General features: G+C 47.0%; 1 protein-coding gene across 1 annotated transcript in view; it reads left to right on the forward strand.

Moving 5' to 3' along the window:
* Positions 1 to 9,251, forward strand: part of MKRN2 (makorin ring finger protein 2) — a gene marked incomplete in the record, with an annotated part of 24,667 nt that overhangs the window by 246 nt on the left and 15,170 nt on the right.

The raw sequence follows: 9,251 nt of genomic DNA on the forward strand, positions 1-9,251 counted from the left end.
GGGAGGACGGGCGCTGGCCGCGGAGGGCGCTCGGGGCTCGCCGTGGACCCGGGAGGGGGTCGGAGTCGAGGGAGGGACACCGCCGGCCGTTTGCGAGCGCGGCCGCCGCGCCGAAGTTCGCGCATCGCTGCTCAGCCTGAAAGAGGCGGGGGCCTTCGCTTCCTGAGAGTTGGAAAAACCCCCATGCGGCGTCCACTTGCCGGGAGTTCAGCGGAACGGTGCGGCGAGTAACGGGAGGGAGCTTTTTCTGAAGCCTGGGACGCTCCCCCGCATACTTTCCAATCCTTTGTATTGAGAAGGGAAGTTACCGTGAGAGGGACGCGAGCTTGGGGCATGGCTGCGCTTCCGTGGAATTAGGACTCTGGGGGCCCCAGAAGCAGCGCTGGAGCCCAGAGGTGTGTCGGCTCACGTTCTGGGCCGACGTGGAAACCTAATTAATACCACCTCGGGTGATAGGCGTTAACCAGCGTGCATCTCTAGCAACAGGAAGGGACGCTGTCTAAAGATTGGGATGTTTGGGTAGAGCTGGCCTCAGAGAGTTGGGTGTTTGAGGCCCCTACTTTCCATATGCGCCTGCCCAAAATAATTATTTAAGGACAGACCTTCCCCCTCCCCATCCCGAGGTTTTTACCTTTGGGCCTATGGAGGTTGGGGGGTGGGGAGGTGGGAGAGACAGAGACAGAGAGAGAGTAAGGAATCGCTCCCCGGGGGAATTGCTCCACCGCAATCCCTTCTCCATTCCTTTTCCCAGCATCTTGGCACACACCTGGTGTCATTTTTTTCTTTGTTTTTTAAATTATTTTATTTAACTTTATTAATTTGACCAGAGAGGGGTAGAATGAGAGAGAGAGAGAGAGGGAAAGTGAGAAAGCAAGCCACCAGGTCCAGGACTTGAACCGAGGTTGGCCGTGTTGGGAGTCCAGTGACAACCACTATGCGGTGCTATGCCATGTGCCAGGCCCCACTCAAGGACAGACCCTAACAAGGAATTCACTGATTAGCTGGTCTTAAAGTAACAGTACCTCTGAGTTAGCACAAACTGCATGTTCATTGTAACCCCACCTCCTACCTGAAGGTTTGATTCTAAGGTGTATGCTGTATGGAACATCAAAAAGCCAATTAGAAACTTGCACTGGTCTTGCAAACTAATTGTGAGTTCTTAGATGAAAATAAACTTTTGCAACCTTCCACTCCTGTCATTTCCCCTGTAAAAGAAAACTCTGTACTTTGCCATTGGGAGCATCAGCTACAGTTTTCAGGGTCCTTTGTTCTCAGATGGCCACCTGCATACTTGGGCTTGAATAAACCTTTTTGCTTGCCTGACAAGCTCAAGTCAGACATCTGTATTTCAGGTTGACGGTGTTCATTGTCACTAGACTTCATAATAACACTGCTGTGCAAATGTTATTCCCGTTTTTTTTTTTTTATTTAATGTTATTTATTATTGCTGTCATATATTTAACTTGACCAGAGAGAAAGTGAGAAAGCTAGCCACCAGGTCCGGGACTCAAACTGCTGTCAGCCATGTAAGAGTCCAGCACCCCAGCCACCACACCACCTGCCAGCCCCATATTATTCCCATTTACAATGTAGAAAACTGAGACTAAAAGAGATTAAGTGATACCTTTGCCTTACTGACAGATATGTTTAGTATGAGAAATGCATCAGTAAGGGATGGCTTGTTATCGATAACAAACCACTTAGCTGCGCTATTTCTGCTTCTGTGAAGTGGAAGTATTAATAGTTTGGTTGTAGAACACTCTCACTAATGTGTGGCTTTCTGGTATGGGATCTAGTCCTATTGAATTATATGCTTGTAAATGGGTTTTTTTGTTTGTTTTTTTTTTTAAGAGAGATTTTTGCTATACAGTACATGTTCTTGCCGGAGAGACCGAGACAGAGACAGAACGCAAGAAATCACCCCTCCCAGTGGGGATGACCACACTGCAGTCTCTTCTCTTTCATTCTCTTCAGGATTTTAGGTACAAATGAACATGTGCCCAGGGTGAATTTTAAGCAGTCAGTCCAGGACTTGAACCACTGTCGACTACATGGGAGTCCAGTGAAGTAACCATTACTCCATCTGCTGACCCCAAGATTTAAAAAAGAAATTATCACTGTCACTATTATTATTATTATTAATTTGCTGTAGGGCACATGTGCTTACCAGGGAGAAAGTCAGAGAGAGGGAAAGTGCGGAAGTTAGTAAGTGAGCCACCAGGTCCAGGACTCATACTATTGTCGGCCATGTGGGAGTCTAGTGCCTTAACCACCATGCCACCTGTTGGGCCCAGGAATAAGGTTTTAGGAACTGGTTTCAGTAAAAGGAAACAATTATATGGCCCAGTCACATAGTCAACAGTTTATCTGTGTTACTACTTTTCTTCACTAGTGTGAATAATTGAGGAATGACTAAAAGTTTCCTGATAGCATTAAAGTATATTAATTTTTCAGACAGTTTATCCAAGGCCCATGTTGCTTATATTAAATAGTTGTAAGAAATTAGCACTTAATTGACTTTTAGTTGGTTCTTTTTATTAAAGTGTTTTTTGTAAAGACATGTATGTATGTTTCCTTACTTACATGTTTGTTTATTTGTTGCCAGAGAGCGAGCATCCTCTAAGGGATGTGATGACATTGTAATTCCTTCTCCATTTCTCCATCTTGTTAGAATTTTGACCATATGTGCACACACACCCAGCATGTTTTTCAAGCCATTGAAACCAGGATTCAAACTGTGGTTGGCCGCATGGGATCTCTCTCTCCCTTTCATAAGACCATAGGACCAGCCCTTTATTTTTATAATGACTTTATTTCTTTCTTTCAGGAGCAAGAAAGATGAGAGAATGCAAGCATCCCAGACTCTTGACACTGTAATCTACCCCCAGCCTCAGCCAGCCCTGGATCATGGGCACACATATGCTTGGTGTGTTCAGGGAGGTCTCTAGACTCGAACCCAGAACCTTCCCATGTCAGCCTTGCAGAATGTGTCTCCATCTGGCCCCTGTTTATTTTCACTTGTGTGAAGTTTTACCTGTTGGAGGAAGTGTTCTATGGTCATTGTGCACTATAAAGCTGACTCTAGAAACCTCTCTGTCCCTCCACTCTGTTACTTCATTCACCGTTTCCCGACCTGATCCGACATTGCACATTTATGTAATGCTTCATTGAATTGAGTCTCTGCTCTGTGTAATTAATTTTACAGAAAAGGAAACCTTTTCCTCGAGAAAGACTTGAGACTCGCCCACATTTCACATCTTAGATCAGGAACAAGAGCTTAAATCAGAATCATTTTAGGTTTTTCCTTCTGCATCTGGAGATAGCCTGACCTCAAAGCTTTAATTCTGTTGTCAAACAGTGTCCTGGTGGCTGTTGCTATGTGTAAACTGAGAGTGGTTTGGAATGTTGGGATCACTTCTTTTTTTTTTTTTAATTAATTAATTAATTAAATTTTAATTTGGCCAGAAAAGGACAGAGCTGGAGAAAGAGAGGGAAAGTGAGAAAGCAAATCGCCAGGTCCAGGACTCAAAACTGCAGTCAGCCATGTGGGAGTCCAGGGGTCCAGCGCCCTTAGCCAACTCTCCACCTGCCAGCCCCAGGGATAACTTCTTCTTAAGTACTAATGTTTCTTGGGGACTCACAGTGTACCAGGGGCTCTTTCCACTGTCCTGTCAGTCAGAGAGTATGTAATCCAGCACTTCCATCGATCAGGAAACAGCCCTCAGCATTGCAGTGATTTGTCCAAGGTCATTCAGCTTTCAGGTAGCAGAGAGGAGGAGTGAGCTCAGAGTGCCCGCTCTCATAGACTGCATGACCTTCAAGTACGTCTGAGAAATGCCGCGTTACAGTTTCCTTACTGTAGGACTATTTAGAACTTTTTTTCTTTAGAAGGTTGTATTTTCTCTCTTTTTAAAAAATTTTATTGATTGATTTTTAATTTTGACCAGAGCAAAAATAGAAGAGAGAGCGGGCAAGTGAGAAGGCAAGCTGCCAGGTCTATGACTCAGACTGTGGTCAGCCATGGAAGAAGCCAACACCTTAACTGCCACGCCACCTGTTGGCCTCTTCAGAGCATTTAATATGCTCCTATGAAAGGACCACCCATCCAAGAATATGTGGGGAAAAAAAACTTTACTTGCAAAGTGTTATGGAGGAGCCAGGTTTCCCAATGACTGTCTTGTCAAATAAAAAGTAGAACAGGTGTCGGGGCCAGCAGGTGGTATAGTACTGAAGGCTCTGGATTCTCACGTGGCCTCCTGTGATTCGAGTCCTGGACCTGCTGGTTTGAAACTCACACTGGGCACATGTGCATGCATGCACAAAATCTCAGGAGAATGGAGAAGGGATTGTGGCGTGGCCATCCTCACTGATGGGTAATTTCTTGCTTTCTGCCTCTCTAGCAAGCACACACAGCCTATAGCAAAAATCTCCCTCTTAAAAAGAAAAGAAGGGGGACCAGCAGTTGTCGCTGGACTCCCATGTAGTCGACTGCGGTTCACGTCCCGGACCCAGTGGCTTAAAACTCACGCTGGGTGCGTGTATGTGCGTGCCCAAGATCCTGAGAGGACAGAAGAGAAGAGATTGTGGCGTGGCCACCCCCCCCCGGGGGGTGATTTCTTGCTTTCTGTCTCTGTCTCTCTTCTGTGTCCGGCAAGCACACGCACCCTATGGCAAAAACTTCAAAAAAAAGAAAAGAAAAGGTACAAGCAGTGGGCGTAATGGCTTTGTCGCTGGACTCCCGTGTAGTTGACTGTGGTTCGAGTCCCGGACCCAATGGCTTAAACTCAAGCCAGGTGCATGTGCTTGCGAGCCCAAGATCCCAAGAGGAGAATGGAGGAGAAGGGATTGTGGCGTGGCCATCCCCCCAGGGGGTGATTTCTCGCTTTCTGTCTCTCTTTGTCTTTCTGTCAAGCACATGAGTCCTATAGCAAAAACATCTCAAAAAAAAAAAAAAGAAAGAAAAAACCAGAATTGATATTTAAGTGGAAAAAAAAACCCCTGCAATATTACTGAGAGTACCAAGTTTAATTTACTGTGTTTTTATGGTGAAAAAGATTTTCTCATTTTTATCGCCGTTTTTACAAGAGCCACATCTTCAGCCAGCCCCATGGCCAGGTACTAAAAGAGCTTGACCCTCATGTGATCGACCTGAGTTCGAATTCCAGACCCTGTGGCTTGAAACTCATACCGGGCACATGTACATGTGTGTCTAAAATCCCGAGAGGAGAATAGAGGAGAAGGGATTGCAAGTGTCCTATAGCAAAAATCTCTTACAAAAGGGGGTAGGACCTGGATCCCGTATGACCACTCACGCGGTTCAAATCCTGGATCCAGCGACTTGGAAAACATTACTGGGGGGGTCGTATGCACACATGCATGTCCAAATGCTGACGAAGGGATTGAGGGATCTGTCTATGCCCCGTTAGGGGTTGTCTCTCTGTCTCCCTCTGGTAAGTGTATCCCCCTGTGGCAGGGAAAAAAAAGTAGCCGTGTCTCCAGGCATTACTAACTCACTGGAAACGTTCACGGCATGATTGCCTTTGCGGGCTAGATCTAAGCAAGATGCTTGTCTGGTTGGTTTTGCTTTATTTCAGGTCACAAAGTGCTTTTAGGTTTGCCTCCCTGGCCGTGGGGTGTGACGGACATGCGTCTCTGAGAGGCAGCACCAGAGTGTTAGTTTGGCCTCCATCCTAATAGTGCATCCTCCCAGGGGTGGGTGCCAGAGCTAATGACAGAGAGCACCGTGTGCTCATTGCCTGGAGTGTGACAAGCCAATCAGAAGCTCACATGGCATGCTGTCAGTCAGTGTTCTCGACTCCTAGAAATGCCATTCTTCTCCAGAATCTATCTGACGTTCTTGCTGGTTTCTTCCCCCAGCCATCCTGGCGCAGACTCCTGTTAGAGCTCGGAGATCAGCATGCTCTCTGCCCCTTTGTATGATAGAAAGTCCTAGAGTTTCAGTTCCTGAGATAGGCAAGCCTGAGGCCTCTTTTTTTTTTTATTAATTTTAATTTTTGCTATAGTGTGCATGCAATTTCAGAGAGAGAGAAAGTGAGAGATCACCCCACTGTCAGGGGTATGGCCATGCTATATCCTTTCTCCTGCATTCTCCTCTCAGGCACGCACGCACGTGTCAGGAGTGTTTTTCAAGACACTGGGTCTGGGACTTGAACCGCAAAGTTGACCATGTGGAATCCAGCCCCCTTCACCACCACGTCAGTGGCTGGCCAAGGCTTTTGATTCTTCGAAAGCTTTCTATATGGAGGGTCTTCTTAGCCAGGAAGTGGGCAGTTAGCGTAATGGCTATGTCACTGGACTCCCATGTAGTTGACCACGGTTCGCATCCCGGACCCAGTGGCTTAAAACTCACGCTGGGCGCATGTGCGTGCGTGCCCAAGATCCCGAGAGGAGAATGGAGGAGAAGGGATTGTGGCGTGACCATCCCCCCTGAGGGGTGATTTCTCGCTTTCTGTCTTTATGTCTCTCTCTCTCTGGCGAGGGCACGCACCCTATAGCAAAAACCTCTCAAAAAAAAAAAAAATCTGGCACCATGTAATTTCTCTAATCTTTATTTTTTAATAATTACTTAATTCCGTTTGTTGTTATTTTTTAATTTGATTACCCAGAGAGAGAGAGAGAAAGGAAAAGTGAGAAAGCAAACCTTCAGATCTGGGATTTGAACCGCAGTCGGCCATGTGAGAATCCACCTTTAACCACCACGCCATCTGCTAGTCCGAGTTCCTCTAATCTGATCAACATGTGACTTTTAACCTGATGCTGCTCTGCGGTATCGATAACACAGCTAGTGTGTTCATGTCAGTTGCTTTCATTGTCATACAAATGACAACTCTCAAAACCACGTTTCTGCATGTGCCTAAAGGTCACCATGTTTTCAGAGTGGCCACTCTCCACAGGCAGGGTTGGTTAAAACATTAAATAGTAGACCCCGTTAGGGCATTTCTTTGAGTCAGCCGGAGAACTTACACGCCTTGTCTGCATTAAACCTCACAGCTGCCCCTCCTAGCATTCTGTGAAGTACTCCTACTGTAATCATATCATAGATGGGAAACAGGCTCAGAGATGGAAACCATGCGTGCGGGGTCACACAGCAAGCCTTCTGACTTCAGCATCTTCACTTCCCCACTGCGCTGTTGGTATTTCGTTCCCACCTTGTAATCCATACGTGTATTTCAAGCCTGCCACTGGGCCCCATGTGGATCTCTCCCATGTCGGAGCTGCTGTCACAAGCCATAAGATTTTAACCTGTGAAAGTATACCATGTAGGAAAATGTAACAAAAGTGACTCTGAGAACAAGAATTCCTGTTGTACTTGGAAACGATTTGCTGAAGACGCACCGCCAAAGGGCTCCAAGGAGCCAGATTGTTCTGCCCAGCCCACAGCTGCTAGAGCCGCCAGTCGTCTGTGGCCAGCAGTGACCCTGATGGCCTTCACAGCTGCCTGCAACAGTCTGAGGATGCCCCGGGTAGCAGACCCCTAGAAAGCACCGCCCTAGTCCGAGTCTCCAGCTGTACAGGTCTCTGTCCTAGTCATCATGGCCCTGCTCACCTCTCAGCCCGCTCTCGGAGGGGATCTGAGTGAGACCCGTCCCGGCAGAATCAGCCTTTGGAAACTCGCCGTGAAGTGCAGTGTGAACCGAATTAAGCTTAGTGTCACGTGGGTGGAGAGGCGTGGCTGGTGACAAAGAGGCCCCAAAGCTCAGGCAGGCTGTGCTCGAGGTGGTTTGTGTTTGTCTCTGGGGAGTGAAAGTGATGGGCGACGCTACAGAAACAGGCCCGGGCTGGCCTCACCTTGCTTCACACGGTTCACACCTGCCTTGAAGGCAGCGTTGGTGCTCCAGGAGCTATTTTTGAACCTTTTAGATTTCAGCTCAGTTGGGGACAGAAGCCTAGTAGCTTGCATGAAGTCACTGGCTTATAGGTGGCGAACTCTCTAGAGGCTCCTGCTGGCTGTACTTGGTTGGTCTTTTAATAGAAAAGTGATGCAGTCTCGAAGGCAGATTTCTGGATAGGACTCTGGGAAGAGGGGATGGAATTATAAAAGGCGTTGTAGATCAGCACTGCCTGAAAGAAGCTCGCCTCCTGCTGCCCAGTTAGCAGACATGTCATACCAGATGTCTGGCAGAGGGCTGCTGAGAGTCTTCCACCTTGGTCCTTTCTGGAAAATTTCTGGCCTAGTTTGTCTGAAAGAAACAATGACCTGTTAGGTCTTGCTTTTGTGGAACTGTTCAATAGCCACTTTGAACCTGTTTTCTTTCAGCACTTACGAGGAGTTTACCAATTCAGAATTCCTGATACCTCTTGTCATTCTGTCTTGGCTATTAGAACTGATTTTCTTTTTTTTTTTTTTAAGGTTTTTTGCCATAGGGTGCATGTGCTCACTGGAAAGAGAAAGAGACTCAGAGGGAAAGTAAGAAATCACCCTCCCCCCCAAGAGGGGGTGGCCATGCCACAATCCCTTCACCTCTATTCTCTCAGGATTTGGGGCATACACACACAAGCCTGGAGGGATTTTTCAGGCTGCCAGGTCTGGGATTCGAACCATGGACATCCATGTGGGATTCCAGCACCTTAGCCACCATGCACTTGCTATCTCCTGGTTTGTTGTATTTTAAAATCTGTTAGATCTGAAGATTACCATATTTGAGCGTAACTGAAATAATGTTGCAGCCTTAAGTAGCACTTCCCAAAAAAGAATGAATGAGCTATAATGTACGATAAGCTTTTGTGTCTACCTGGAAGGACGTGGAATGCAGGCTGCAGTCATACTTAAGGTTAAGACTATGACCATGGGGAACCAGCAATTAGCGTAATGGCTATGTCGCTGGACTCCCACGTAGTTGACCGCAGTTCGCGTCCCGGACCCGGTGGCTGAGAACTCACGCCGGGCATGTGTGCGTGTGTGCCCAAGATCCCGAAAGGAGAATGGAGAAGGGATTGCAGCGTGACCATCCCCCCTGGGGGGTGATTTCTCGCTTTCTGTCTCTATGTCTCTCTCTGTCTGGTGAGCGCACAGACCCTATAGCAAAAAAACCTCTCCAAAATAAATAAAATAAAATAAAATAAAGACTATGACCATGATGGCAGGTGGTGTGGTTAGAGGACTGGATTCCCATGTGGCCAACCACAGTTCAAGTCCCATACCTGGTGGCTTGCTTTCTCTTTCGCTTTCTCTCTCTCTGGTCAAATTAAAAAAAAAAAAAAAAAAAAAAAACACACGCGCAACGCGGCCC

Source organism: Tupaia chinensis, unplaced genomic scaffold (assembly GCF_000334495.1).
Source record: "Tupaia chinensis unplaced genomic scaffold, TupChi_1.0 Scaffold000704_1, whole genome shotgun sequence".
Lineage (NCBI taxonomy): Eukaryota > Metazoa > Chordata > Mammalia > Scandentia > Tupaiidae > Tupaia > Tupaia belangeri.